The sequence below is a fragment of the Meriones unguiculatus genome (assembly GCF_030254825.1).
Source record: "Meriones unguiculatus strain TT.TT164.6M chromosome 13 unlocalized genomic scaffold, Bangor_MerUng_6.1 Chr13_unordered_Scaffold_34, whole genome shotgun sequence".
Classification (NCBI taxonomy): domain Eukaryota; kingdom Metazoa; phylum Chordata; class Mammalia; order Rodentia; family Muridae; genus Meriones; species Meriones unguiculatus.
Window position 1 is genome coordinate 2544041 of NW_026843646.1, and position 8804 is coordinate 2552844.

An 8804-nucleotide genomic window follows, 5' to 3' on the forward strand; every position below is an offset into this window, starting at 1 on the left:
GGTCACCATTCCAAACTTTGGTGTACTTGGGTGGAGCCTGATTTGGTGGTAAACCACCACTAATGGAACAGGATAGATGGCCGGTAGAGTGACAGTCCACTGTTCTGAGTTTTGGTATTTTCTTCTTCCATTCTCTTTGTGCACATTGTACCTGGTACATTCTTTTCTTGTGTTGTTCTTTTGTGCTTTTGCTTGTTTTTGATGGTCTCAGTAGGCCATTGACCAAACAGCTGTGTTTCTTGGTGACTTTGCCTGCCCCATGTTTCCAGCACTACAAGTAGGGGCACCTCTGGTCACTAGTAGGAGCACACATTTCTACATGGTTGGCTGGGAAGGCTCAGTTGCAGAGGGGTCTGTGTGCAGAAAATCTTGCTGGGCTGGACCTCTTTGCCTCCTTGCTTCCTCTCTGAGGAAAGTTGGTGACCTGAGGTTAGCTCTGGCTTGGAATAATGATTTGCCAAATATGCTCACAGCCAAAATGTATTGTGGTTATTACTATTGTTATTATTTGGTCAGGGTTCCCTGTAGCCCAGCCTGGCCTGAAATTAAACAGCTATAAGATGACCTTGAATTTATGATCCTTCTTCTCCACCTCTTAACAACTGAGCTACCCCCCAATTCCTCAAGCTTCTTGTATTGAACCACAGGTGGCTTCCACAAGGAAATGGACCAAACCCAAAAGGAGAAGGCTTGGTTTCATTGAGCTCCTGGGTCTGTGCCAAGAATGCCCACCTGCACACCTTGGCACAAGGTTTATTAGCCTGACTGCACTTATGAAATTGTCACCTCAGAACTAAGCCAATTCTTTTCCTTTTTATTTTTAGATTTATTTTTTTATACAGTGTGCTGCCTGCATGTGTAATAGCAGGCCAGAAGAGGGCACCAGATTTCATTATAGATGGTCATGAGCCACCATGTGGTTGCTGGGAATTGAACTCAAGACCTTTGGAAAAGCAGTCATTGCTTTTTAACCTCTGAGCTATCTCTCCAACCCAGCCAATTCTTTTTTAGGTGAGGTCTCAGACTGGCAACTACAAGAATTTTGTTAGAAAATCTTAGAAAGCACATGTATGATTGTGGTTTCCTTAGGTGGGGATGTAATACCAGGAACACAAAACCCTCAGAGACCACCAGGAGATTAATTGATGCAAGAGCAAGAGAGCTTTTTTACAAGAGTGACTGAACTTGGGGCCCAAGTCTCACTGACACAGCAGTAGAGAACTAGGACCTTGAGCCCTGAGTGAGCAGGGTTTTTAAAGGGAAAGATTCTAAGCAGGTGGGTTTCCATAACAGCAAGCAGGAGGATACATGTTTCCATGAGAGAAAGCAGGAAGGTTCATGCCTTGATGTTACAGAATTGGGTAGAAGCCATAAGGGAGAGGTGACCGTTTACATGATCACAATTCCCCGGGAGATTGTCTCAATTTTTTACTAAACATTTATTCTGTCATATTTCCTGGAGGCCGTTGCTTGGAGAGCTAACTTTGTATTCTGTCAGGTGCACATTCTGTGATATTTCCTGGTACCTGAGTTCAGCTCCTGGTCAAGATGGTGCCTTATTTCAAAATGGAGTCACACATGCTAACTTAAACTCCTCAGGGAACTTCTGTCAATGTGCTCTTCAAAGAGCAAAAGGACTTAAGTGGAGGGTGCAGTAGAGGGTGGGGAGATGGATAGATGAGGAATTCACCATGTCTGGGTATCTACCCCTCCCCCCAGAAAATAAGTTAATTTACTTAATCACTAGTGCAAGAAAAAATTAGCTAGAATGTATTAGTTCAAGGTCTAAAAGTGAGGCTGGAGGGGTCCTTTTGGCAATGCTTTTGCAGAATTGCATTCATTCACTTGCAATGTTTGTAAATTCACACTGAGCAATGAAGGAAAGGAATGGGAGGAAAGTGAAGGGGAGGAGAGAGTAGGGGAATGGAGGGAGCGGGAAGGAACATGTTCAAAATCTTCCTGGAAAGAAAACAAAAAGGAAAAAAATCCTGCTTAATGAATTTCCACTTTTGTGTGTCCAAGAATCCTTAAGTTGTGTTTATGTGTACATCCTTTCATAATATTTACATATATGATGGAAAAGCTGGCTGAATAATGGTGTTTCAATGTCATCCTTAAATTTCAACTGAATTATTTTGGGGCCCTAAATCTAAACCTAATTTTTATCAATATTGTAGGTTTTGCTTGTTTTGAATGTGTTGTTTTATTTTCTTAGTTAATAGTGTGTCCACAGTCCATTACACCAGGGTCATCATACTTGGGTCTCTAGAAAAGTAATGAAAAACAATAAATAGTACTAATAATGTTGGTGAATAAAATGAAAGTAACTGAGTGCATTGTACAATGATCTCAGATGATCTTTTCAAACAGGTCATTTTATGATGAAATCCTTTTTTCATGAGGAATAAAATGTCTGTTAATCTTAGGGCTTGTTTACAGCATGCTCTTGAAAACAAGGTTCAAGATTCATCCTGAAGTCATAACATCTAATGATGTACAGAGAGGACACAATCAGCTTTGCGGATATGGTCTCCTAGGGATAAATATGGCAAGATGCAAAGCCCAGAACATTTTCTGAGGACCTGACCTCTCATAAAACCTAATGAAAATATAGATTCTTCTCAGAAAATGAACATGTACATAAAACCAACTATGTATAAAACATGTATACAGTAAATGTCAGGAGAAGGACCAGGATAAAACTAACACCAAATAAGTAACACTGTTGCTGTACCTGTAATTTCTATCTTACCTGGAAGGCAGAAACAGGAAGACTGTTAACCCCTGTATTTAAAGCAGAGCATCTGCATAATGAAAAGCAATGCTTTGCTTCTCTTGTTCCTTTTCTTCCTCCTCCTCTTTCTCCTCTTTCTTTACCTTATATAGGTGAAGGAAATGTTCTACCTCTGAGATATATTCCTAGCTTCTGTACAAAACAGATAGATACAGATTGTCTTTGCATATGATAAAGCCAGATGTTAAAGCTTACAGAAAGTAACTTGTTATGGGAGAAATGAAAGAGAACACAGAGAAGGCAACAGACATAGAGACTGTCCTACTAACAGCAAAAACAGAACAAAAATAAAAAATACTTCAGGAGAAGTTTATTACAGTTGGTACAATGGCTGGCATTAACAAATAAAATGCTACATGCTCCCATCTTCTAGGTGGGAATGCTGTATTACTGTCAGATTATGAAGACTTTGTTAAAGGCATTTACTCTTTAAAAGGTTATTTGCCCTTCCCCAGATAGTTACTGTTTGTGAATTAGGTACCCAATACTGTGCTAATTCCTGTACACACAAAAATGATTCATGCAAACACTATTCTTTCTCTATAAGCTTACAGTCTTCTGGGGTAATCCACCATAAACAAACCCATAGACCATGCATAGAAATGTATACATCACTATAAATTCCACTATGAAACCTCAAGAAAAGCAAGAGGGACGTAACACGCCAGAAGATATAGAGAACATATGTATTCAAAGGCTGAGAGTTGAGAACCTTTTAGTTCAGTAGGTGAAATGAAAGAAGATGAATTTGTTTGGAATATACTAGGGAAGAAGAAAGGAATTATAATAATAATAACAACAATAATAAAGATTAAAGAGGAAGCCAGAGGGGCTGAAGAGATGACTCAGTGATGAGTATTACCTCCTGTGGGGCTGGAGAGATGACTCAGCTGCTCTTCCATAGGTCATGAGTTCAATTCCCAGCAACCACATGGTGGCTCACAAACATCTATAATGAAATCTGGTGCCCTCTTTTGGCATTCAGGTGTATGTACAGATGGAACATTGTATATGTAATAAAAATAAATCTTAAAACAAAACAAATCATTCCCTGCTTTTTTACAGCGTTTCTAGCATGTCCATGGTGGCTGATCATCTTCTGTAGCTCCTGTTTTAGGGAATTTGATGCCATATGACCTCCTGGAATATAACGCACTCATGTAGTAAGCTTATATATATGCAAGTAAAGTACTCTTATCTCTCATCTACGCAAAAGATAAAAATACCTCCCCCTAGGCCCCCCCCCAAAAAAAAAGAAGAGGTCAAACACATCAGATGTGAGTTCAAGGCCATCCTGGTCTACAGAGCCAAAGCTACACAGGGAAACTCTGTCTTGAACAGCAGAACAATACAAACAAGATCATAAATCAAGTGTGTTGACACATGCCCGTAAATGGAGCATCAGGAAGGTCAGGAATGAAGGTCAACCTGGACTATATGAAACTGTCTCAGAAACAAAACAGCAGCAACAACAGCAAAATCTCACAAGAATCTGAGTGCCCGAGATGCTTTGGGATATTCAAATTTTTTATCTGAATTCTTGGCTACATAGGGAGCTATTGAGGAGTGTAGTTGTTTAAATGAAAATGACCCCTACAATCTCATATATTTGAAAATCTGGTCCCCAGTTAGTGGAACTGTTTCAGAAAAATTAGGAAGTGTGATCTTGTTGAAGAGGTGTGTTCCTGTGGGTGGGCTTTGGGTTTTTTTTTTTTTTAAATCCCACACCATTCTCAGCTCTTTGCCTCATACTTGTGGATCAGGATGTAAGCTCTCAGCCACTGTTCTGTCTGGTTCTCTGCCTGCCATTCCTGTCTGCCACTATGGTCCTTTACCATTATGGTCATGGACTTACCTTCTGAAACTCTAGGTACCCAAACAACTGTTTTTTCTATAATCAGCCGTGGTCATGATATCTTAGCACAGTGATAGAAAAGTAGCTAAGACAAGAGGTTTGAGAACAGGAGAGAAATGCTTTGATGTACACTTATCTCAAAGATCCTTTTGTCCTGTAAAATTAATAGCAAGATTTCAGAAATTTCAGGCCTCACAACACCCAACCCAGAAGGCAGAACCAACTTGGGTGGGGTGGTGGAGGGGCTTGCGCGAGGCGTGGCGCAGGGGCAGTGCGTGCCTCCATTGTCAAGCGTGACTTAAGCGCCATTGCTATGGCTACAGACGCTGAGCTCGTCCCGGGACTGGTGGGCAGCAGCGTCGAGGGCGGCGACGGGAACCCACTTCCTGGGCGCGGTGGCGGCGGTCGTGTCACAGCTTCAGTGTGGTAGGCTGAGACCAAGAGAAGCCGGGTAAGGGTGTGTGTCGGGCTCCGCCTGGGCTCTACCTCCGCCCCGGGCTCCGCCTCCAGCCCAGGCTCCACCTCTGCTCCCCCGGGCTCCTCCCCCGTCTCTTCCCCGGGCTCCGCCTATGCCTCGGGGTCCACTCCCCGCCCTGGGCTCCTCCCTCCACCCAGGGCTCTGCCCCCGCCACGCCCCACGTTCCACCTCCGTCCCTGGGCTCCGCCTCTGCCCACCCAGGCTCCGCCTCCACCCCCGAGCTCCGCCTCCGCCTGCGGACTCCTCCCCCGCCTGTGCCTCTGGGCTCCGCCTCTGCCCCAGCAGCCAATCCAGTGGGTAGGTGGTGCTGGACCTGGCATCGCGGCTGGGAGGCGGGGAGGAGAGAGGGTTGCCTCCAGAGGTGGAGGAGCGGCAGATCCACGGGTGTTGGCAGCTCTGGCCATCGCAGAGCTGCCGAGCCTGGATGGCTGTGGGCATGTGTGAGGGACCCGCTGGACAGCGGTCTTGGGGAGAGCCTGCAATGTTGCAGCCAGGGACTGGCGGGATGGGCGGATTGGGAGAGCCTGCCCAGGTTCTGCCAAGAGCTTCTGTGGAGGCTGCTGGTGCCCGGGACCGCGCCCTCTGGCCTCCGGGGTTGGGAGGGCAGGAGCATAGTGTGTGGAGTTCTAGGGGTACACTTTTGCCCTGCATCCTGAGGAAGAGTGATGCTGGGGCCAGTCCTCCCGGAAAGGAATTGAAGAGAGTCCAGTGCTGCCTCCTGCTTGCCCTCGGGCGGGTAAGGTGGGGGAGCTTGAGCATCTTGGTCGAACAAATGTACTTGGAAAGGCCACAGGATCCATGCACATTTCTAGGAATGTTTTTTCAGGACCTATGTGCAGGCATTCCAGAATGAAATGTCTCTTAAAGACAGCCACTGCAGGTGCTCTCTCTCACTTAGCTTTCACGTGATTTTATTGTTCCCTTTATTCGTCAGAGAATTCTTCATAAGGAACAGTTTGGCAGATACATTGCTGTTTATACTTTGATGGACTTGCACAACCAGGAGTATACAGGGTTTAAGCAGGCTTATTTTCCTATTGGTATCTCTTTGTGTTGCTAAGTATAGATAACCAGGATGTAATTACAAGTTTACTGTAGAGCTGGGAAAGCTCTTTTATTTCAGGGTAATTCCAGTTCTACGCTTGCAAGGAATTTTATCTACCAGCCCTACAGCTCTTTGTCTCAGGAGGTGCTTAGGTTGTGTTTGGATGATTGTTAGTCATTGGTAGTACTAGGGTACTAATGTTCTTCTCATCACTTTTTATTATTTTTTCATCCCTAAGAATTTGTTTAAGAGAAGGGACCCTTCACATTTTTTCTCACCACTGCTTAATTGAGGTCACTTAAGAGAATAGCTTGCAGGCCGGTGAGATGGATCAGCATATAAAGGCTCTTGCTGGGCAAGCCTGGAGACCTAAGTTCCATCCCTGAATGCATGAGAAGGTAGAAGGCAAGAAGTGATTGCATACAGTTGTGTTCTGAACTTCCTATGTGTATGCATGCTTTACCCGCATCATGAACACAAACACACACACTAAAAAAAGAAGACATTGGGCTGTATTTTGAGAATCTTCTTGCTCCATAATGACATGTCATTTCAATTGTCTGTCTCTTACAGACATAGTCTTATCACACTGCCAGTGTGGAGAATCAATTTTGTTTTTAACGCTGTTAAGTTTTTAGTAACATTGTTCTTCCCCCTACAACAATTTTATTTATTTATGTATGTATTTACTTATTTATTTAGACAAATTCTCTCTGCAGAGCCCTGGATGTCCTGGAATTCCCTATGTAGACGAGGCTGGCCTTGAACATACAGAGATCTGCCTTCCTCTGCCTCCCAAGCGCTGAAGTTAAAGACCATTCCGAGTTTCCCCATAACAATTTTGAAACAATAAAAACTTGAAAAAGTACCAAGTATGGTACACAGTTAATTACTGTTTTACTTTGGACATTTTGAGAGCAAGTTGCTGATCTTATGCCCTGCCACTCTGAATGGTTTACTGTCAGTTTTATACAATCAAGAACCTTGTCCTACATAAGGTTCAGTCTCTATGAGGCCCTATGGTCCCAGATTAGCTGGCTATGTAGGTCTTATTGTGGTGTCCTACCCCTCCAGCTCTCTCAATCCTTCCTCTAACTCTTCCACAAGACTCCCCAAGTTCTGCCTAATGTATGTTTGGGTGTAAGTCTCTGCAACTGTTTCCATTAGCTGCTGGATGAAGCCTCTCAGATGACCGTTATGTTAGTTTCTTCACTACAAGCATAGCAGAGTATTACTGATAGTGTCAGAAGTTGGGTATCTTCATGGGTTGGGTCTCAAGTTGTACCAGTCATTGGTTGGCCATTTCCTCCATCTCTGTTCCATCTTTTATCCCTGCATATCTTGTAGGCATACAAATTTGGGTCGAGGGTTTTGTGAGTTGATTGGTGTCCCCTTCCCTTCACTAGCTACAGGACGTGTCCACTTCAGTCTCAATATCCCTGCTGCTAGGAGTCTCAGCCAGGGTCACCCCCATATCTTCCCAGTTCCCTTCAAAATTCTAGTTCTTTGTCTTGTCTCAGAAATGCTCCAACACCAATTTCCCCTTTCTCCTAGCCCTTTCACCGCTATACATTCCCCACAGCTGATCCCTCCTGCTTTTCCTCTCTTCACTCCACTCTCCCATCCATTTCCTTTCTCCCTCCACTTCCCATGTCTGTGATGTCTATTTTATTTCCCCTTCTTAGTCAATTCAAGTATTCTCTCTTGATCGTTCTGAGTCACTTAGTTGATTTGGGTCTGTCAGTTCTACCATGCTTATCCTGTACTATATGGCTAATATCCCAGGTTAGTTATTTTTGTAGACTGTCTCTTAGCTCTCTGTGCTCTCATGGATTGATATGTATACTTGGGCAAGGGTATTACAACAGTGGTGCACCCTATGTCTTGTTAGGTGGTACACACTTTCATTTTCAGTGTCTGCCAGGCTTTTCTATTAGAGAGTTAATACCCTGCACCCCATGAGTACCTTGGAACTCGGTGTCTTGGTATTTATCAGAATGTTAATGCATTTGCCATTCACTTACATCAATATGGATTCATGATTTATGTGTCTTCTGTAGTGGACTGTACTGTTATTGTTTGTTTTACTCTTCTGGGGCTGCTCTGACAAATGATTTATAAAAAAAAAAAAAGCCCTACTTTTCACAGTTGGAACCTCCGGGAAGTCTAAAGTTAAAATATGAGGTCTAGATGGGGACATGCTTGTCTACAGTCCTGTTCTCACTTTAATCTCAGTGGCCTAAAGGGCCACAATATGTTATAGGATCTCTTCAATAAGGTTATGAACCTATTTATAAATACTTCACCTCCAAGACCTGAATACCTCCCAAAGATCTCATGCAGTTCTGTTACTTTGGGTCTTAGGACTTCAACATAGGAATTTTGGGAGGACATAGATATTCAAATTATTTTGATGTTTAAATTGTTTTGTTATTTGACCAACAAGAGCTTATATATCTGGCCTCTGTGTTTTTTTTATAAGAATTTTTATTATTTATACAATGTTCTTCTGCCTGCATGTATGCCTGCAAGCTAGAAGAGGGTAATAGATCTCATTTTAGATGGTTATGAGCCACCACATGGTTGCTGGGAATTGAACACAGAACCTTTGGAAGAGCAGCCAGTGCTCTTA